The sequence below is a fragment of the Nerophis lumbriciformis genome, linkage group LG25 (genome assembly GCF_033978685.3).
Source record: "Nerophis lumbriciformis linkage group LG25, RoL_Nlum_v2.1, whole genome shotgun sequence".
Classification (NCBI taxonomy): Eukaryota; Metazoa; Chordata; class Actinopteri; order Syngnathiformes; family Syngnathidae; genus Nerophis; species Nerophis lumbriciformis.
In genome coordinates, this window is record NC_084572.2 from 26,826,824 (window position 1) to 26,849,302 (window position 22,479).

At 38.9% G+C, this 22,479-nt stretch overlaps 1 protein-coding gene across 2 annotated transcripts in view; it reads left to right on the forward strand.

The window, feature by feature from the left end:
• The first annotated feature begins 15,947 nt into the window (after positions 1 to 15,947).
• Positions 15,948 to 22,479, forward strand: part of tll1 (tolloid-like 1) — an 86,916-nt gene continuing 80,384 nt past the window's right edge. The window contains exon 1 of one of the 2 annotated variants that reach the window (XM_061984070.1): positions 15,948 to 16,046. The gene's annotated coding sequence lies outside the window, so the exon portion shown is untranslated. The remainder of the gene's footprint in view (positions 16,047 to 22,479) is intronic. The other variant, XM_061984071.1, reaches the window with a different exon arrangement.

The window sequence follows — 22,479 nt, forward strand, 5'->3', positions numbered from 1 at the left end:
TGAAGGCATCAAAACTATGTGAAAACTCTTTCAGGTCTTGAAGCTCATCGAGAGAATGCCAAGAGTGTGCAAAACAGTAATCAGAGCAAAGGGTGGCTATTTTGAAGAAACTGGAAAATAAAACATGTTTTCAGTTATTTCACCTTTTTTTGTTAAGTACATAACTCCGCATGTGTTCGTTCATAGTTTTGATGCCTTCAGTGACAATCTACAATGTAAATAGTCATGAAAATAAAGAAAATGCATTAAATGTAGGGATGTCCGATAATGGCTTTTTGCTGATATCCGATATTCCGATATTGTCCAACTCTTTAATTACTGATACCGATATATACAGTCGTGCAATTAACGCATTATTATGCCTAATTTGGACAACCAGGTATGGTGAAGATAAGGTCTTTTAAAAAAGAAAATGAAATAAGATAAATAAATTAAAAACATTTTCTTGAATAAAAAAGAAAGTAAAACAATATAAAAACAGTTACATAGAAACTAGTAATTAATGAAAATTAGTAAAATTAACTGTTAAATGTTAGTACTATTAGTGGATCAGCAGCACGCACAATCGTGTGCTTACGGACTGTATCCCTTGCAGACTGTATTGATATATAATGTAGGAACCAGAATATTAATAACAGAAAGAAACAACCCTTTTGTGTGAATGAGTGTAAATGGGGGAGGAAGGTTTTTTGGGTTGGTGCACTAATTGTAAGTGTATCTTCTGTTTTTTATGTTGATTTAATTAAACTTTTATTTTTTTTAATTAAAAAAAAAAAAAAAAAACTATACCGATAATAAAAAAAACGATACGGATCATTTCCGATATTACATTTCAAAGCATTTATCGGCCGATAATATCGGCAGTCCGATATTATCGGACATCTCGAATTGAAAGAGGTGTGTCCAAACTTTTGGCCTGTACTGTATATATTACTATAAAAGTTATATTCTTGCCACAAACATGCTTTTGGTTTTGCACAATAACTTTAAAATGAGCAACGTAAAATTGGTGTTGGGTGGGTGGTTTGGTTAAAATGTCACAGGTTTCATTACCAAAAAATCTTTGACAATCAGGGTGAGAACATAATAAATCCACATTTTGTATAATTACTATCACTAATAAGCAGCTTCAGTAGGTAGTGTCCCAGGGCCAGCAAGGCCTTCTCTGCTTACCTAACATAACCATAAATCATGATCATAATAATAATTTTTTTTTTATTTACCTTCCCTAAATATCTAAAAGTATATTCTCTTCATGTCATATTATGCTCCTTGCAGTGCTGTTGTTTTTAGTTTTAGTTTGTATCCAATCAGAATTCAGCTAGCTTATGTTGCCATGTTGTACCAAATCTGCCAGAGGCCTTCAGAACCAACAATGCAGGCGACTGTGCACTGTAAGTGAACGGGGACATACAGTTGATAGACAGTTGCGATAGCCAATAAAATCACGAGTTGTTGTCAGTAAGGCCTTCTAGATGGCCTCACGTTGAACGTGACGTTTACGCGTCCTGTGATTGGATACTCATCGGGACCGTTAGCGGATGAATGTGAGAACACATACAGTTGATAGACAGTTGCGATAGCCAATCAGATCACAAGTTGTTGACAGTTGCCTCTCCAGGTATCCTGATGTTAACGAGACCGTGATTGGATACTCATTTGTCATTCCAAAGTGACTATCCATTCACAAGTTGCAACTTAGCAGGAAGCAGGAAGTGTTGCACCGTAGCCAGACCCGGAAAGCAGAGAAGGAGACCAAAACGATGATTAGGTGGCAGATATATATTTGCAAGACCATTTTCAAGAAGGATATTTAAAGAGAAACTACATCTCGGCCAACCCCGGAAGCTAGCTCAGCTGTTCTGGCACTGAAATGGGAAGATGCTCGCCATTTCCGCTCGAATAAGCCGACGACGAGGGGCACCACTGGCTTATACGGCGTCGAATGGGTGCCACAAATTGTGAGTTCAAATATTTAATTTTTTCCACTTTTAATATGTTGTTTGCAATTTTGATGTTGATAGTACCACATAAGATATGTTTTAATTGGTTTTTAAATGCGCCAGAAAATAACCTGTTTTGTACACTGTTGATGTGCTTCAATTAGAGATGTCCGATATTATCGGACTGCCGATATTATCGGACGATAAATGCTTTAAAATGTAATATGGGAAATAATCGGTATCGGTTTCAAAAAGTAAAATTTATGACTTTTTAAAACGCCGCTGTGTACACGGACGTAGGGAGAAGTACAGAGCGCCAATAAACCTTAAAGGCACTGCCTTTGCGTGCCGGCCCAATCACATAATATCTACGGCTTTTCACACACACAAGTGAATGCAAGCATACTTGGTCAACAGCCATACAGGTCACACTGAGGGTGGCCGTATAAACAACTTTAACACTGTTACAAATATGCGCCACACTGTGAACCCATACCAAACAAGAATGACAAACACATTTCGGGAGAACATCCGCACCGTAACACAACATAAACACAACAGAACAAATACCCAGAAACCCCTTGCAGCACTAACTCTTCCGGGACGCTACAATATAAACCCTCCATGTTGGCATTTTTTTCCATAACTTGAGTTGATTTATTTTGGAAAACCTTGTTACATTGTTGAATGCATCCAGCGGGGCACCACAACAAAATTAGGCATAATCATGTGTTAATTCCACCACCGTATATGTTGGTATCGGTTGATATCGGAATCGGTAATTAAGAGTTGGACAATATCGGAATATCGGATACCAGCAAAAAAGCCATTATCGGACATTTCTAATTGTAGTACATAAATAACACTTAATTTAGGACTTAAATATGCAGGATATGCTTTTAACCCAAGTGGATTTCTTGGTATCTCCTTCCAGCTGCTTCGCCGTCAAACACACCTTTAGCAGCTTCCCCATATTTTCATGGATAAATGCCTGACGCTTAGATACAATTTTAGCGCCCTTCTTCTTCTCGATGGCGCACGTTAGCAAAGTGCTATATGCCCGCACTGCCTCGCCAAGTCGGCTTAAAGCCTCTAAAGGCTTAGTGGCCACATGTGTGGACAGCACCTTTTAGCTCTTATTTCCAAAATTGTGTACACTACTGAATTGGGGTCTTATGGCCGCTTATGTGGACACTTATACTGCCATCTGGTGGCATCAGAAGAGTATAACATACAATGGAATTTGGGGAAAAAAAAGTGTAAAAATAAGAATTAGCATGTCACTAAATATGAAGTACACGTTTGTGTACTTGTGGACTAAGTACATCATATCAAAAGATGATTATTAGTTTTTATTCTAATTATGGTCCGATAAGCCCAAATAGCAAAGAGAAATTTAAAAAAAGCTTGTAAAAAAACAGCTTGGGCCTTAAGAGGTTATTAACGCGCACCTCATTTGTATCTTTGCATGATTTCTTTCTTTAATTCCATGAATATCCGCCGCTCCTCCTTCTCAGCACAGTCTTTGACACTCACGTTCTCCGTTCCCGTGGTTGGAACAACGAAGTCGATCCCTGTCGGGAAAGCTAATGCTAACGAGTAAGAGTGGATGTTTATAGCGACAAACTAGTAATCTATAGAATACAGAAACAATTAGCCAAAAGACAGCTTGTATCCTGAAAAAAAAAATATGATAGGATTACTTTGAAGTAATCCTGCTTAGGCTGCTGCCCCCGCGACCCGACCTCGGATAAGCGGAAGAAGATGGATGGATGGATGGATACTTTGAAGTACATTTTTACACACATAAATGTATACTTTTTAATAAGTAGTCCCAATGCTTCACTACTTTTAGTCCAGCTTATACTAAGCAATGCTGACTCAGCTCTTTTTCGACACCCGATGCCAGCTCTGCAGATCAATAAGCCGCATAGCTTCTTAGCGATACTGCTGCTACTATTAGCATATTATCATCAATATCATCGATCTGGCTTTTTTTTTTTTTTTTTTTAGCCTTGCGACGCTAAATTGGTATTAAAATGTATGCAGTTAGTCAGTGAGGACCGGTCCAAAAATCGATCCCATTGATACCAAAGGTATCGATACTGTTATGATGAGACTGATAGTCCTCGGTTCTCCATTATTCACTTGGTATCGGATTGATACCGATATTTGCAATAACTATCCACTTAAATGTCGATCCAGTCAAGCGTTTTTCTGAGCTGACAGCTGTCATTACAGCGTACATCCTGCAGAGGTCTCTAGTGAGCTGATTAGCTGACAAATCAACCGAACTATTGAGGGTCCGTGCAGGGCCCCCATTGAAATTGCTGTGGTTTTTTTCTTCAAACGGCTTTTTGAGGCCCTTAAAATGCACGGAAAGTCCCAAAAAACGTTATACTTTGGGGTCCGAAAAATGAATTTTTCAAAATTGGCTCTCTAGCGCCACCTTGAAAATTTCAGGAACCCATACCTAAAACCAAACAGGTCATCTTGGATTTTGTCTTCGAAAAAAAACCCCTCTTCTTAGGGACTTTGGCCTTTTGAGTCGTGGTTAAAATGACATTTGCTACACATAGAGGTGATGATAAATTGCGAACAAATTTTGCCTACGCCATAAGATGTGGGCGTGGCTTGGCGCCAAACGTCGCTCCGACGACTCGCCACAAAACTCGAAACGTTAGTAACTCGGCTCCGCAAATTCAGATCTTGATCTTATTTGGTAGAAATTATGATGATGATGACACCCTGAAGTGCCCAACTCGAAGTAGGCGGAGCCTAGCGGCGAAAACTGCCCCACGCCATCGCCAATCTAACTGTCATTACTGCACTGTAGGTGATCAGAGACGGATACTAAACTGATGGGTGATGATAAATTGCAAAACATTTTTGGAAAATGACAGTATGTGGGCACGGCATGGCGCCAAACTTTGATCGCCACAAAACACGAAATGTTAAGAACTCTGTTTCCCATGTTCAAATCTTGATCCTAATTGTTACAAATAATGATGACAGTCTGAAGTGGCTTCATTTAATGTAATTTTTTTTTTTAATTTAAATTAAATGAAGTTAAATTGAAGTCAATTAAATTAATTTTTATTACATTTTTATTACATTTTTATTTATTTATTTATTTTGTCCTGTCCAGGTTCTCAGGCAAATCATATAGTTGATGTAGATGCCCATATCGGCTGTACAAATTTACTTAACAAAAGAGAAGTGTGGGATACTTCTCTTGTTGCCTTATTTGTATTTGACTTTATTAAATTAAATTAAATTAAATTAGGGAAGTGTTTAGGGCACGTCCAACCGGTAGGAGGCCACGGGGAAGACCCAGGACACATTGGGAAGACTATGTCTCCTGGCTGGCCTGGGAACGCTTCGGGATCCCCCGGGAAGAGCTGGACGAAGTGGCTGGGGAGAGGAAAGTCTGGGTTTCCCTGCTTAGGCTGCTGCCCCCGGGACCCGACCTCGGATAAGCGGAAGAGGATGGATGGATGGAAGGATAAATCAAATAAATAAAATTAAATAAAATTAAAATGGATTTAATTTAATTTAATTTAATTTAATTTAATTAAACAACAACATGAGTGATGGTTTGTTAGCGAGTTTTTTTTTTAAAGATGTGTAGCAAAGCCTCTTTTATTTAAAACTTAAAAGCAAGCGTTTGAGTGCCTTGCGCAAACAAGTGAAGGAGACGATCGACTTTTCATATTTGACTGACATCAACGTTTTCGTGACACTTGCGGTCACGTCCTACAATAAAATAAAATAAAATTTAATTTAATTTAATTTAATAAAATAAAATGTAATTTAATTAAGGTAAATTAAATTACATAAAATTAAATTAAATACATTTTAATTTAAAATAAAATAAAATTTAATAAAATAAAATTAAATAAAATTAAATACAATTAAATACAATTAAATACAATTAAATACAATTAAATAAAATAAAATAAAATAAAATAAAATAAAATTTTGCAGCTGAGTGTGAAGCGACTGGGATGAGAATCAGCACCTCCAAGTCCGAGTCCATGGTTCTCGCCCGGAAAAGGGTGGAGTGCCATCTCCGGGTTGGGGAGGAGATCTTGCCCCAAGTGTAGGAGTTCAAGTACCTCGGAGTCTTGTTCACGAGTGAGGGAAGAGTGGATCGTGAGATTGACAGGCGGATCGGTGCGGCGTCTTCAGTAATGCGGACGCTGTATTGATCCGTTGTGGTGAAGAAGGAGCTGAGCCGGAAGGCAAAGCTCTCAATTTACCGGTCGATCTACGTTCCCATCCTCACCTATGGTCATGAGCTTTGGGTTATGACTGAAAGGACAAGATCACGGGTACAAGCGGCCGAAATGAGTTTCCTCCGCCGGGTGGCGGGGCTCTCCCTTAGAGATAGGGTGAGAAGCTCTGCCATCCAGGAGGAGCTCAAAGTAAAGCTGCTGCTCCTCCACATCGAGAGGAGCCAGATGAGGTGGTTCGGGCATCTGATCAGGATGCCACCCGAACGCCTCCCTAGGGAGGTGTTTAGGGCACGTCTGACCGGTAGGAGGCCGCGGGGAAGACCCAGGACACGTTGGGAACACTATGTCTCCCGGCTGGCCTGGGAACGCCTCGGGGTCCCACAGGAAGAGCTGGACGAAGTGGCTGGGGAGAGGGAAGTCTGGGCTTCCCTGCTTAGGCTGCTGCCCCCGCGACCCGACCTCGGATAAGCGGAAGAAGATGGATGGATGGATGGAAATTAAATTAAATTAAATTAAATTAAATTAAATTAAATCAATTTTAATTTAATTTAATTTAATTTAATTTAATTTATTTTAATTTTATTTTATTTTATTTTATTTTATTTAATTTTAGAACGTGACCGCAAGTGTCACGAAAACGTTGATGTCAGTCAAATATGAAAAGTCGATCATCACTTTCACTTGTTTGCTCAAGGCGCTCAAACGCTTGCTTTTAAGTTTTAAATAAAAGAGGCTTTGCTACACATCTTTAAAAGAAAAACCTTGCTAACAAACCATCACTCATGTTGTTTTTCTTCAGCAAAAACCTGGCTGTTAAAATGTTAAGTTAGCACTGCTGTTAAGTTGGTTAACGTTTGTTGTCCGCGATAAAAATGGCGTTGTGTGGCGACACGCATACTCGGCCATCCCCCTGTGTGTGCACCTGCGCCATCTCGTCATTCCAACGTGCATTTTGCTGGAAGGCAACAAAGTTTCCATGCAGAGGGGACTGCGAGAGATTCTTGTCCTATTTCCAATGAGGAAATAGGACGAGAAAGAATGCGAGTGGAGTGAACGGCATCAAAAAGGAGGATTTCCTCTCGTGGGCCTCATCTTGACTCCTGGCTGTGAAATATTCCCTGCACTACGATGGCGGGTCTTTAGTGTGGAGGACACTTTCGCGCTTGGCTTGTTTACTGCACACAAAAACACCAAGTCACATGTAAATGTCATTAAAAATACACAAATTCACTGTAAAATTGTTGCATATTTTAGACACTTAGGTTGTGTTCAAGGACACTACGAGACAGAAGTTTTCTTTACACGCTCGTAGCTGACTTTGTTCTAGAAGATGTTCCAAAAATATACGCACTTTAAAGATACAGTGTGTTGAAATGCTGTATAACTTTTAAAATGATCAAAAATGCGATCTAAGGACATTTTTAAAAGCCAACTTGTTATTTATGTATTTTAATGAATTAATTAGGTAGTTTAGTTTTTGAAACATATTTTAATGTTATACTAGTGATATTTCTTAACACATGATGCTGGCACTCAGCATCAAGGGTTGGAATTGGGGGTTAAATCACCATTAAATGATTCCCAGGCGCGGCCACCGCTGCTGCTCACTGCTCCCCTCACCTCCCAGGGGGTGATCAAGGGTGATGGGTCAAATGCAGAGAATAATTTCGCCACACTTAGTGTGTGTGTGACAATCATGGGTACTTTAACTTAACTTAATTATTTGTATTATTTTAATGCATTACTAGGATAATGATTATACTTATGATTGTAGATTGTTTGTGTGATTATGACTACTTAATTTATTTATGCCATTTAATTTTTTTTTTTAAATTTCAACCAAATTCCCAACTATTTATTTGTATTATTTTATTATTGTTATTGCATCAAAAATTAAAGTTAATTATTTTTAAATTCCTTTTCAGCTATGTATTTGGATTATTATATTAACAGATTATTACTATTATCATCATCAAATATTATGATTATGATTATTATTAGTAGTAATTAGGTGTATCAATTATATATAAGATATATCAATATGTGTCAATACAACATTTATATTTTAAGATCAATTAGTAATAATAATAATAATAATAATAATAACAATTGATTAATTACTTAACCTGTAAACTAGAACTTTATAATATTATAATGACAATGATAATAATAATTATTATTATCATTACGATTATTATGTACACTTATACAGCACTTTAGTCCACTTGTTATTTTTAAAGTGATTGGATTTTATCATAATTAGATAATCCATCCATCTATCCATTTTCTACCGCTTATTCTCTTTGGTGTCGCGGGGGGCGCTGGAGCCTATCTCAGCTACAATTGGGCGGAAGGCGGGGTACACCCTGGACAAGTCGCCACCTCATCACAGATAATTAAATAATCAATTGATTAATTAATTGATATGGATATAGTATATAATTATCACACATATTAATTGTATATTATTATATAATTGATAATAATGACTACTATTATCATGCCAATACATTTTTTATAATAATATTTATTATTATCATTCTAATGTAATTTAAAAAAAAATAAAACCCTAAATACTCCTGATATTTTAGTTTTTATATATAATATTTATCTCTAAGTTAGGTGTTTTTATTTATAATTTAAAAAGGAAAAATGTTTACAAATATTTGAAAATACAGTAATTTGTTGTGTGTCATTTTGAGACTGAATTTGCTTTCTCTAAAGCTTAGTCACTCTAGTCAACTGAATCCAGTTGAAAATAAATAAAAATACTGTGCCGGTTTTGAAGGCTATTGGAGGAAAACAAACATTAAGAATGCTTGCGAAATCTGCCAACCACAGCATTTGTATGTATGGAGTCTTGGAAGGCTTGTGTGTGTGTGTGTGTGTGTGTGTGTGTGTGTGTGTGTGTGTGTGTGTGTGTGTGTGTGTGTGTGTGTGTGTGTGTGTGTGTGTGTGTGTGTGTGTGTGTGTGTGTGTGTGTGTGTGTGTGTGTGTGTGTGTGTGTGTGTGTGTGTGATGTAAATGCTGCTGTGGTACTTTCAGGGACGCACTGATCGATAAAGTCTTTAAATAGGGACACAAATACCTGCACACAGCATTAATCTCAATCGCTGGATCCTATTTAAAAGGCGACCGTTTTTTTGCTGATCATGCGGATTGCAACACAAAAGTTTCACAGTAAAAGTTTGTTAAGGAACAATCACCAAACACTTGTTTAAAACATCACAACATAGCATAGCAACTTCCAGATAGCTTGCAAACATGCCCCCTAGTGGCTGGAAGCAGTGAAGCTGATAAACATAATCATGAGATTGGATGATGCATGTATAGGATCTGACCTTTCACCTACAGAACCTTCGAGAACTTTCCTGAACATGAAGTAAGGCCTTTATGGAGAACCAGGAAATGTCTTCTGTCAATAAAAAAACATGTGTTTTATGCTATTAGTATTGTGTATTGTAGATGATTGTAACGCAATGCTGGTTTTGCATTAGGGGCAGCGCCCCACCTGATCCAAAAAGATGGAGCTGTTTTTTTTGGGTTTTTTTTCAGATCATCAATATGTCATTATCAGCTTTATCAGTCAAAATGATTAAAAACCCATAAACTTTTAACGCTCACAGTGCTGTTTTTTACTTCCTCCATTTTTTTTGCTCTGATCATGACAACATTCCTTTATCTTGTTTTGTGGGGCAGTGTAACCCTCGGACCCGTATTGCTATGGCAACATGATCCTAGTGAGTTCGACGACTAGTGTAGTGTTTTTTACACTATGTAGTATGTTTCTCTCGCCTTTTTTGGAAGTCTGAAATGTGACAGTAGTGTGCTACCTTGAAATAGTCACATCGTTTTGCCGTAGGGGCAAGTCTGGCAGTGCCCCACCTGATCCAGGAGGTGGTGCTGTGGCTTACAATTAAATTGCCATGGAAACAGGCTAGTGAGTGACTTGAATAGTGTCGTGTTTTTGTCTTCATGTCTTGGGTTTGGACTTTGTTCAAACTCAGAGATGTGCATTTTGTTTGTTACCTCGAAAAAGATGATTAATTTTGCTATAGTGAGGGCAATTTTGGCAATGCCCCATCTGATCCAGGAGATAGGGCTGTGACTCGATATGAAAAAAAAACCCATAAACTTTTATCGCTCACAGTGCTGTTTTTACTTCTTCACTGTGTTTTTTTTGTCTGATCATGACGACATTCCTTTATCTTATCTCCAGCCTGGCTCCCTTTGGCTTTTAAAAAATGTAAATAAATAATGGCTATTTAATTGCAATTTTTTTATTTTATTTAGTTAGTCTATTTTAATGTAGCCGTTTTTATTTTAGAGTTTGTGATCTTGCAATATTTTGTCTATCGAAATGTACGTAACACCCCCGATGCGTCATCTTTCGTTTTTAGTGGTCAACCCCCAGTAAATTAGCAATGGACAAATCAAAAAGAGAAACATTTCTGATGAAAATAAAACAGTTAATTTGCGTTTACTGTTGACGAGGTTGGTTCACCTGTGTGCTTTTAATATGTGGGGAGAAAATAGCAAACAACAAAAAATCAAATGTGGAAATACATTTCCAGAACAAACACACAGTATTTGCGGAAAAATACTACCAAGCTGGAGATGACCGAAAAAGAGCAGTTTCGGAACTGCTGCGGCGCAAAAATACTTGCTATGTCATATTCTGTCTAGTGTTTGATTTCATAAATACTAAAGCATATGTGAAACTAAAAGTAGTGTTATTGTCATTTTTGGCCTCAAACAGAGTTTTGTGGCTCTAAGTGGGTTAACTTTGGTGGGAAATGGGCTCAAATGGCTCTTTGTATGCTGAAGGTTGCCGACCCCTGTCCTAGTGAGTTCGATGACTAGTGTAGTGTTTTTTTACACTATGTAGTATGTTTCTCTTGCCTTCTTTAGAAGTCTGAGGTGTGACAGTAGTGTGCTACCTTGAAATAGTCACATCGTTTAGCCGTAGGAGCAAGTCTGGCAGTGCCCCACCCATACTTGCCAACCCTCCCGGATTTTCCGGGAGACTCCTGAAATTCAGCGCCTCTCCCGAAAACCTCCCGGGACAAATTTTCTCCCGAAAATCTCCCGAAATTCAGGCGGAGCTGGAGGCTACGCCCCCTCCAGCTCCATGCGTACCTGAGTGACGTGTCAACAGCCTGTATTCACGTCCGCTTGCCCACAATATAAACAGCGTGCCTGCCCAAACACGTTATAACTGTAGAATGACCGAGGGTCCTCCCAGCGCGGTAACAACACACAACAACAGCAGTCATGTTTTATTCTACTGTAAAGCAGTTCGTCTGCCGTAAACAGCAATGTTGTTGTAATATATTGAGTTGGAGGCAATAACCAGGCGAGGTGATGAAGTACGTCTCTTTACTGTAGACTTCAGAACAGACTCACACACTTGACGTCAGGTGCGCAACACCACGTAAATCGTTGGCCAACCAAAAAGTAACCCCAGTACGCTATAGCCAACATTCACCAGGAGATGGCAACAGACAAACATAGATCACTCTATTACATTCCTCCCCTTTTAGAAATGTAGAAGTTACTCAAAATAAATAAACAACCCAACCAAAAAATGCAGCAGCTCAATTAAAAAACTGTACTTAAGCCACATTCTTTTTTTTTTTTAGTACTGAACTCTTAACCCTCATTTGTAAACAATAACATGCTTATTATACAAACAGTATTTGTACACCTTTAACACAGATTTTTATACTGTCTTCAGAGATTCCGTTTTTTTGGTGGTACTCGAAACCTTTCTGGGTACCTGCGAAAGGGTGTTCAGCATGGTTAGAAAAATAGTGACAGAGAATAGAACAAGGATGGACAATTCAACCCTTAACTCAACAATGAGTAGATGAGTGTTATGTGTGAGTATATGTGTAAATAAATAAACACTGAAATTCAAGTATTTATTTTATATATATATATATATATATATATATATATATATATATATATATATATATATATATATATATATATATATATATATATATATATATATAGCTATAATTCACTGAAAGTCAAGTATTTGGCGCAGTGGAAGAGTGGCCGTGCACAACCCGAGGGTCACTGGTTCAATCCCCACCTAGTACCAACCTCGTCATGTCCGTTGTGTCCTGAGCAAGACACTTCACCCTTGCTCCTGATGGGTGCTGGTTATCGCCTTGCATGGCAGCTCCCTCCATCAGTGTGTGAATGTGTGTGTGAATGGGTAAATGTGGAAGTAGTGTCAAAGCGCTTTGAGTACCTTGAAGGTAGAAAAGCGCTATACAAGTACAACCCATTTATTTCTTATATACATATATATGAAATACTTGACTTGGTGAATTCTAGTTGTAAATATATTCCTCCCCTCTTAGCCACGCCCCCAACCAAGCCCCCCCCCACCTCCCGAAATCGGAGGTCTCAAGGTTGGCAAGTATGGCCCCACCTGATCCAGGAGGTGTCGCTGTGGCTTACAATTTAATTGCCATGGAAACAGGCTAGTGAGTGACTTGAATAGTGTCGTGTTTTTATCTTTATGTCTTGGGTTTGGACTTTGTTCAAACTCAGAGATGTGCATTTTGTTTGTTACCTCGTAAGAAATATAGTTTTGCTATGGTGAGAGCAATTTTAGCAGTGCCCCATCTGATCCAGGAGAAAGGGCTGTGGCTCGATTTAAAAAAAAAAAAAACCCATCAACTTTTAACGCTCAGTGCTGTTTTTACTTCTTCACTGTGTTTTTTTGTCTGATCATGACGACGTTCCTTTATCTTGCTTTGTGGGGCAGTGTAGCCCTCTGACCCGTATTGCCATGGCAACATGATCCTAGTGAGTTCGACGACTAGTGTAGTGTTTTTTACACTATGTAGAGGTTTTTCATGACTTTTTTAGAAGTCTGAGATGTGACAGAAGTGTATTATCCCTAAAGAGGGAAGTAGTTTTCAAATAGGGGCAAGTTTGGCAGTGCCCCACCTGATCCAGGAGGTGGCGCTGTGGCTTACAATTTAATTGCCATGGAAATATGCCAGTGAGTGGCTTGAATAGTGCAGTTTTTTTTTTGTCTTTTTGTCTTGGGTTTGAACTTTGTTCAAACTCCAAGATGTGCATTTTGTTGCTTATGAAGCTTATGCGACAGGAAAACACCAATAAAACAGGAAGGGCCACCAAAATAACAGCGCAAGACAAGAACTAAAGCACTACACACAGAAAAACACAACCAAACTCAAAATAAGGCATGACGACATGGTGGAGTTTCATTTTTTTAACCTTTTCTGCTGGTGGTGTGCCTCCGTATTTTTCTAATGAAAAAAATGTGCCTTGCCTCAAAAAAGGTTGAAAAACACTGCTGTAGATGGCACTGTGGCACGGCTGCAAACAAACAAACTATAACTTGTTACACTTTCAGCGCTGTTTTTAGTTTAATTTAGTTGAGTTTATTATTCTTCGGTCAATGGTCAACAAAATAAACAAACAGTTGTACATTCATAGATTGAAAATGAAAATGTTGCAGACCGAAAGGGTTTAGGCCGAAGTTGAACACTTATTGCGCCTAACTCTATAAACAATGTCAAGTACAAGATGAACTTCCGAAAATTATGAAATGTCCTTTGTACAACATATTATAAATCCACATTATACACGACATAAACACAGTTCAATTATATACACAGTAAATGCATGTGAAATATCCTTGTACATGTGTAAGTTAAGCCTTTGCACCAATTATATACTACAAACCCCGTTTCCATATGAGTTGGGAAATTGTGTTAGATGTAAATATAAACGGAATACAATGATTTGCAAATCCTTTTCAACCCATATTCAGTTGAATGCACTACAAAGACAAGATATTTGATGTTCAAACTCATAAACTTCTTTTTTTTTTTTTGCAAATAATAATTAACTTAGAATTTCATGGCTGCAACACGTGCCAAAGTAGTTGGGAAAGGGCATGTTCACCACTGTGTTACATGGCCTTTCCTTTTAACAATACTCAGTAAACGTTTGGGAACTGAGGAGACACATTTTTTAAGCTTCTCAGGTGGAATTCTTTCCCATTCTTGCTTGATGTACAGCTTAAGTTGTTCAACAGTCCAGGGGTCTCAGTTGTGGCATTTTAGGCTTCATAATGCGGCACATTTTCAATGGGAGACAGGTCTGGACTACAGGCAGGCCAGTCTAGTACCCGCACTCTTGTACTATGAAGCCACGTTGATGTAACACGTGGCTTGGCATTGTCTTGCTGAAATAAGCAGGGGCGTCCATGGTAACGTTGCTTGGATGGCAACATATGTTGCTCCAAAACCTGTATGTACCTTTCAGCATTAATGGCGCCTTCACAGATGTGTAAGTTACCCATGCCTTGGGCACTAATACACCCCCATACCATCACAGATGGTGGCTTTTCAACTTTGCGCCTATAACAATCCGGATGGATCTTTTCCTCTTTGGTCCGGAGGACACGACGTCCACAGTTTCCAAAAACAATTTGAAATGTGGACTCGACAGACCACAGAACACTTTTCCACTTTGTATCAGTCCATCTTAGATGAGCTCAGGCCCAGCGAAGCCGGCGGCGTTTCTGGGTGTTGTTGATAAACGGTTTTTGACTTGCATAGGAGAGTTTTAACTTGCACTTACAGATGTAGCGACCAACTGTAGTTACTGACAGTGGGTTTCTGAAGTGTTCCTGAGCCCATGTGGTGATATCCTTTACACACTGATGTCGTTTGTTGATTCAGTACAGCCTGAGGGATCGAAGGTCACAGGCTTAGCTGCTTACGTGCAGTGATTTCTCCAGATTCTCTGAACCCTTTGATGATATTACGGACCGTAGATGGTGAAATCCCTAAATTCCTTGCAATAGCTGGTTGAGAGAGGTTTTTCTTAAACTGTTCAACAATTTGCTCACGCATTCGTTGACAAAGTGGTGAACCTCACCCCATCCTTGTTTGTGAATGACTGAGCATTTCATGGAATCTACTTTTATACCCAATCATGGCACCCACCTGTTCCAAATTTGCCTGTTCACCTGTGGGATGTTCCAAATAAGTGTTTCATGAGCATTCCTCAACTTTATCAGTATTTATTGCCACCTTTCCAAACTTCTTTGTCACGTGTTGCTGGCATCAAATTCTAAAGTAAATGATTATTTGCAAAAAAAAAAAATGTTTATCAGTTTGAACATCAAATATGTTGTCTTTGTAGTGCATTCAATTGAATATGGGTTGAAAAGGATTTGCAAATCATTGTATTCCGTTTATATTTACATCTAACACAATTTCCCAACTCATATGGAAACGGGGTTTGTATATACAAAAAATTATACTTCCATTATTATTTATATCCCACATTTTACTTCTCAAATGGGTTTTTTGTCTGATCAGTCACAGTTTGACCCCTGGAACGGGTTATCTCTATATCCATTATTTCCTATGGTAAAATAAACAAAACTGCTCCTGGGACGTTTCGCGTTCGACCTCGGAGACGTATTTTGGCGTTTGTGTGTACGGGAGGGGATTTGCACGGCGGTGCCTGAGGGCGGTGGACAGCTTGCTGGTTGGATTGATTGAGTGACGTCAGCTCGGCGCTCTTACCTACAGTACCTCTGCTCCAGGGCAGGATTAGCAGGGACAGAGTTCTGCTAATCCCCCCCCCCTCCCTTTAGAAGAACTCTGAGTGGTTGTGGCCGTCGTGGTGCTGCTGCTAGTGGTGGTGGCGGTGGCGGCGGGGGGGGGGGCAAGGTGGCGGTTCAAGAGCGGTACCAGTGCGATACCCCCCAGCCCAATTACCGCCCCCACTATGCGTTCCCCCTCCTCCGGGGCTGCAAGGATGCGTTTGAGTGAGGCATGATGGGACTGTGCAGGTAAGCTGAGAAAGAAGGGTGGAAGGGGAGGGGAGAGTGGGTCAATATGGCAGCCGCCTTTATTTACGTCGTGTTTTTTATCTGCTGTCGTGTGGCCTACGAGCGCGCGTGGCGGGAGATTATCGCCGCTTGTTGACAACTTTGAACCACATAAAAGTCTGGTGCGTCGGTGTCCAAAGTGCGGCCCCTGAGGTTCCATTTGTGACCCGCTGCTGGTTTTCTGTTGGCCGGCTGCATACTTAAAGGGGAACATCATCACCAGACCTATGTAAGCGTCAATATATACCTTGATGTTGCAGAAAAAAGACCATATGTTTTTTTAACCGATTTCCGAACTCTAAATGGGTGAATTTGGCGAATTAAACGCCTTTCTAATATTCGCTCTCGGAGCGATGACGTCACAACGTGGCGTCACATCGGGAAGCAATCCGCCATTTTCTCAAACACCGAGTCAAATCAGCTCTGTTATTTTCCGTTTTTTCGACTGTTTTCCGTACCTTGGAGACATCATGCCTCGTCGGTGTGTTGTCGGAGGGTGTAACTACACGAACAGGGACGGATTCAAGTTGCACCAGTGGCCCAAAGATGCGAAAGTGGCAAGAAATTGGACGTTTGTTCCGCACACTTTACCGACGAAAGCTATGCTATGACAGAGATGGCAAGAATGTGTGGATATCCTGTGACACTCAAAGCAGATGCATTTCCAACGATAAAGTCAAAGAAATCTGCCGCCAGACCCCCATTGAATCTGGCGGAGTGTGTGAGCAATTCAGGGACAAAGGACCTCGGTAGCACGGCAAGCAATGGCGGCAGTTTGTTCCCGCAGACGAGCGAGCTAAACCCCCTATCGACCCTAGCTTCCCTGGCCTGCTGACATCAACTCCAAAACTGGACAGATCAGCTTTCAGGAAAAGAGCGCGGATGAGGGTATGTCTACAGAATATATTAATTGATGAAAATTGGGCTGTCTGCACTCTCAAAGTGCATGTTGTTGCCAAATGTATTTCATATGCTGTAAACCTAGTTCATAGTTGTTAGTTTCCTTTAATGCCAAACAAACACATACCAATCGTTGGTTAGAAGGCGATCGCCGAATTCGTCCTCGCTTTCTCCCGTGTCGCTGGCTGTCGTGTCGTTTTCGTCGGTTTCGCTTGCATACGGTTCAAACCGATATGGCTCAATAGCTTCAGTTTCTTCTTCAATTTCGTTTTTGCTACCTGCCTCCACACTACAACCATCCATTTCAATACATTCGTAATCTGTTGAATCGCTTAAGCCGCTGAAATCCGAGTCTGAATCCGAGCTAATGTCGCTATAGCTTGCTGTTCTTTCCGCCATGTTTGTTTGTGTTGGCTTCACTATGTGACGTCACAGGAAAATGGACGGGTGTTTATAACGATGGTTAAAATCAGGCACTTTGACGCTTTTTTTAGGGATATTTCGAAAAATATAATAAGCCACTGGGAACTGATTTTTAATGGTTTTAACCCTTCTGAAATTGTGATAATGTTCCCCTTTAAAGTCATGTAATGTTGTCAAAAATCTTTAACCACTGCCTGTGTGAGAACGTTACGAAAGATACTTAATATGATATGTGGCATTGTGGTTAGAGTGTCCGCCCTGAGATCGGTAGGTTGTGAGTTCAAACCCCGGCCGAGTCATACCAAAGACTATAAAAATGGGACCCATTACCTCCCTGCTTGGCACTCAGCATCAAGGGTTAGGTATGTAGGTAGTCAGGTCTTTATTGTCATTGCACAAGTACAACAAAACTTTGTTTTCAGCACAAACTTTCTTTCTTTCTTTCTTTAGTTTATTTCGAACATGAACACACTTACATCATAATACATCACACAATTTCATATCATTTCATTTTACATCATGCCCGAAAAGGAGTAGGAAGAAGCAAAGCTTATTTAATCCTACCCCTTTCCCACTTCAAAGCGTTTACAAATATATAGAATCATTTACTGACCTTTTTATATAATAAAATAACATCTATGAATTAGTATACAACAGTTTTGTAATATGTAATTAATTAATTAATTCAGTCATTATTAACATACTGAGATGAAGAATATCTTATTTTCAATAAGGTTGGAAGTATTTCTCATAACTTTGTAATCTGTAAGCACTATTATTTTGAACAACCTCTTAAACTGGATCATATCAGTACAATCTTTAACTTCTTTACTTAATCCATTCCATAATTTAATTCCACATACTGATATGCTAAAAGTTCTAAGTGTTGTATGTGCATATAAATGTTTTAAATTATTTTTTCCTCTAAGGTTATATTTCTCCTCTTTAGTTGAGAAGAATTGTTTTACATTCTTTGGTAGCAGGTTATAGTTTGCTTTGTACATCATTTTAGCTGTTTGCAATTTTACCAAATCACCGAACTTTAATATTTTTGACTTAATAAATAGAGGGTTTGTATGTTCTCTATATCCAACATTATGTATTATTCTAACTGATCTTTTTTGTAACACGGTTAGCGAATGTAGCGCACATTTGTAGTTATTTCCCCATATTTCTGCACAACTCGTTCAAGGTTAGACAAAACAAACAGTGTACAGGGTTACAGAACAGGAACGCTGATGGGTCGCCACAAGGTGCCCCGTAAAAGATGGGAAAAAGGTAAAACGCTGGGGAAGGATGAGCAAAAAAATACAATCTAGACTGGGCTCCTAAGGGAGCCCAGTCTGGAGTGGGAAGAAACCTCCATAGCAAAGCACATATACATATTACAACGTACATCTCCAGATATTTAGCAACAGAGGGAAGGGAGTGCGAGGTCATGATGTTAGGCCGCAGCTCTCAGGCGCTGACCATCCATTCATCATCCCTATGGGATTTGCGTCGAGGACGTTGGATCGGGGTGGGGTGTGTATGTGTGGCGTATATTTTTGTGGATGCATGTTTGTGTTTAAGCCCCGTGGTGTGTCTCTGTTCCGCGGCCTTGGTGTTCTTGCCAGTCGGTCCAAAGTCAAGAACAACAGGTGTGTGTCCATGAGAGACAAGAAGGGAGTTTGTTGTGCCTTCGCTTTGTTAGAATTGGGGGTTGAATCAAAAAATTATTCCCGGGCGCGGACACCGCTGCTGCTCACTGCTCCCCTCACCTCCCAGGGGGTGATGAAGGGTGATGGGTCAAATGCAGAGAATAATTTCGCCACAACTTGTGTGTGTGTGACAATCATGGGTACTTTAACTTTAACTTTAATGATTGATTAAAAAAAAAACAATGAAAAAGTTGAAAAAAAAATTAGCCTTGATTGGATATTTAAGAATAATTAAACACAATGTTTTAATTTGGGCAAATTATGATGTGATTTATATTGTATTAGATTTTTTTATTAATTTCATGGCATCTGTTTTATTGTTTTTAATTTTTGCTATTATTTTTTATGTACAATTGAATGTGTTTTAATTTCATTTAAGATGCTTTTAGAGGTAGATTGTCCCCTTTCATGAGCTGTCCTTTGAAAAATGCATTATTATGTGCCGTACTGGGTCAAATGCAGAGAATAATTTCGCCACACCTAGTGTGTGTGTGACAATCGTGGCTACTTTAACTTTAACTTTAATGATTGATAAAAAAAACAACTAAAAAAAACATGAAAATGTTACAAAAATTTTTTGCCTTCATTGGATATTTAAGAATAACTAAACACAATATTTTAATTTGGGCAAATTATGATGTGATTTACAATGTATTTCATTTTTTATAAATTTTATGGTATCTGGTTTACTGTTCTTCAATTTTGCTATTATTTTTTATGTACAATTTAATGTGTTTTAATTTCATTTAAGATGCTTTTAGAGGTAGATTGTTGCCTTTCATGAGCTGTCCTTTGAAAAATGCATTATTTATGTGCCCTACTTTGGTCCACTGCTTGTTTTAAATGTTTTACAAATAAAGTTGGTTTAAATTTGATAAATTGGTCAACTTGAAAAAAAATCTATAAAAAATAACCGTCAGTCATCTATATTTATAATTGCCTTTAATTGGCAAAGAAAAATAACATAGTTAAAAAAATATTTGGTTTCGACTGGAAAACGACTTTGTTAACACACACTCAAACAACAGAGAAAGAGGGGCGATATAGCTCTGTTGCTAGAGTGGCCGTGCCAGCAACTTGAGGGTTGCAGGTTCGATTCCCGCTTCCGCCATCCTCGTCACTGCCAATGTGTCCTTGGGCAAGGCACTCTACCCACCTGCTCCCAGTGCCACCCACACTGGTTAAAATGTAACTTAGATATTGGGTTTCACTATGTAAAGCGCTTTGAATCACTAGAGAAAAGCGCTATATAAATATAATTCACTTCACTTCACAGAAATTGTATCAGGGGCAGGGCCACCCCTGGCTACATTGGGGCCCTAAGCGCAATTTTATCTTGAGGCCCCCACCACCGCGTTTTTTTCCCACACTTTATCTTATTTAAAAGGATTTTTATACCTTTTTTTAATCCAATTTAAATTTAATTTGATATATGTTTTCTATGAAAACACACTCATAGGAAAACAAATATTCAATAATTATTTTTACATTAAATCCAACAATTTTTTTCTAAAAAATAAAATATCATAATTAAAAATTTGATACCACCATATCTGGCTACAAGTCCAGCGCTAATGCTGCGCACCATGAGGTGCAATGAGAATGTATGGGAAAATGTGCCATTTTATTTTTTATCAGTGACGAAGCAGGAAGGGGATAGGAATATGTTTGCAGTAAAATGTCATACGACGCGCCCTGTCATTCATTATTTGACATCTTACATTAGCTTATTTACACAAAACGGTCCCCCCAATGGATGGAAGGGCCCTACACACAGCCCTAATCAGGGGTGGAGCTCATAGCAAAAGCAATACAATAATTTTAAGTTAGCAGTGTATTTATTAAAAGCAGATATCACTTGTTGCTAGGCAGATTTCCTAAGGTTGACTCATTCGCTGGTTGCTTGATTTAGGGCGGGGGTCGGCAACCCACGGCTCTCCAGCATCTTTAGTGCCGCCCAAGTGGCTCCGTGGAACATTTTTAAAAAAGGATTTAAAATGGAAAAAGATGGGGGGGAAATATTTTTTTTTGTTTTAGTATGTTTTTTGTTTAAGGACAAACATGACACAAACCTTCCCAATTCGTTATATGTTTGTGTGTATGCTTCACTGATGAGAGTATATGGTGAACATCGCTTTGTCCTACTAATTTTGGCGGTTCTTGAACTCACCATAGTACTACTGTCACGCAACAGTTTGTTTACCGGTACATGTAAAATCTTCCACTCCTTCTTTGTCTCATTTTGTCCACCAAAAGTTTTATGCTGTGCGTGAATGCACAAAGGTGCGCTTTGTTGATATAATTGACTTGATGGAGTGCTAATCTGGCATATTTGGTCAGTGCATGACTGCAAGCTAATCAATGCTAACATGCTATTTAGGCTAGCTGTATGTACATATTGCATCATTATGCCTCATTTGTCCGTATATTTGAGCTCATTTAATATCCTTTACTTTTATCCTCTTTGTATATAATTTAGTTTTGCATGTCTCATGACACATTATATGTATTATAATGCATATATAAAATATTGGCTGCATTTCAGATAGTTTATTTGTGTGCCATGTTGTTCCAGACCACAGCAAACATTACCTAGCTTGCCAAAGATTGTAATAAATATATTATAAGAAGACGGACAGCCGTTTCCTTTAACTTGGACACACACATCTATACCTTTGGCCATTAAAAGCCAGTAATTTCCAGGAGTTATCTCACCTTCTGAGTAGCCTCGGATTTACTAATGCTTTCTAATGTTGTAAAAATGTGTAGAATAAATATTACATTTCAACATTTCTGTCAACGAAGATTTGCTTCAACCTGCGACACATTGTCATTTTGATAGTAGGCTATTGTAGCTAATATAGACACTTACGTCATGTGTTACCTTCATTATAACACTTATATACAGCTTTTCATTTTTTGCGGCTCCAGACAGATTAGTTTTTTGTATTTTTTGTCAACGTTTTGGGTTGCCAACCCCTGATTTAGGGTGTCTGACTTTTAGACAACATGTGTAGGATGGCTGTTGTGTTGAAAGCAATTGCCCCCATCCAAAAAGTATTGTTATATGTCACCATGGAGGTCGTTATGGCTCTGATGCGGCTATTTTTTCAAAATTCCTGTGGGAAAGAGACTGCAGGGAGATTTATAGAGACGACTCAGAAAGACACAGTGAAAGAAACAAAGACACCGGCGAGACGGACATGGAAAGAGACACAAAGAGAAACACAATAAACACACGCAGAGAAGGTCACACATTTATATGACATGCTGACATGTGTCTCCATGTCAACGTCTCACGACACGTGTCTTTGTTGTGCAGTCTCCATCGCTTCTTTTCACACAGAGATTCAAGCAAACATGTGCTTATC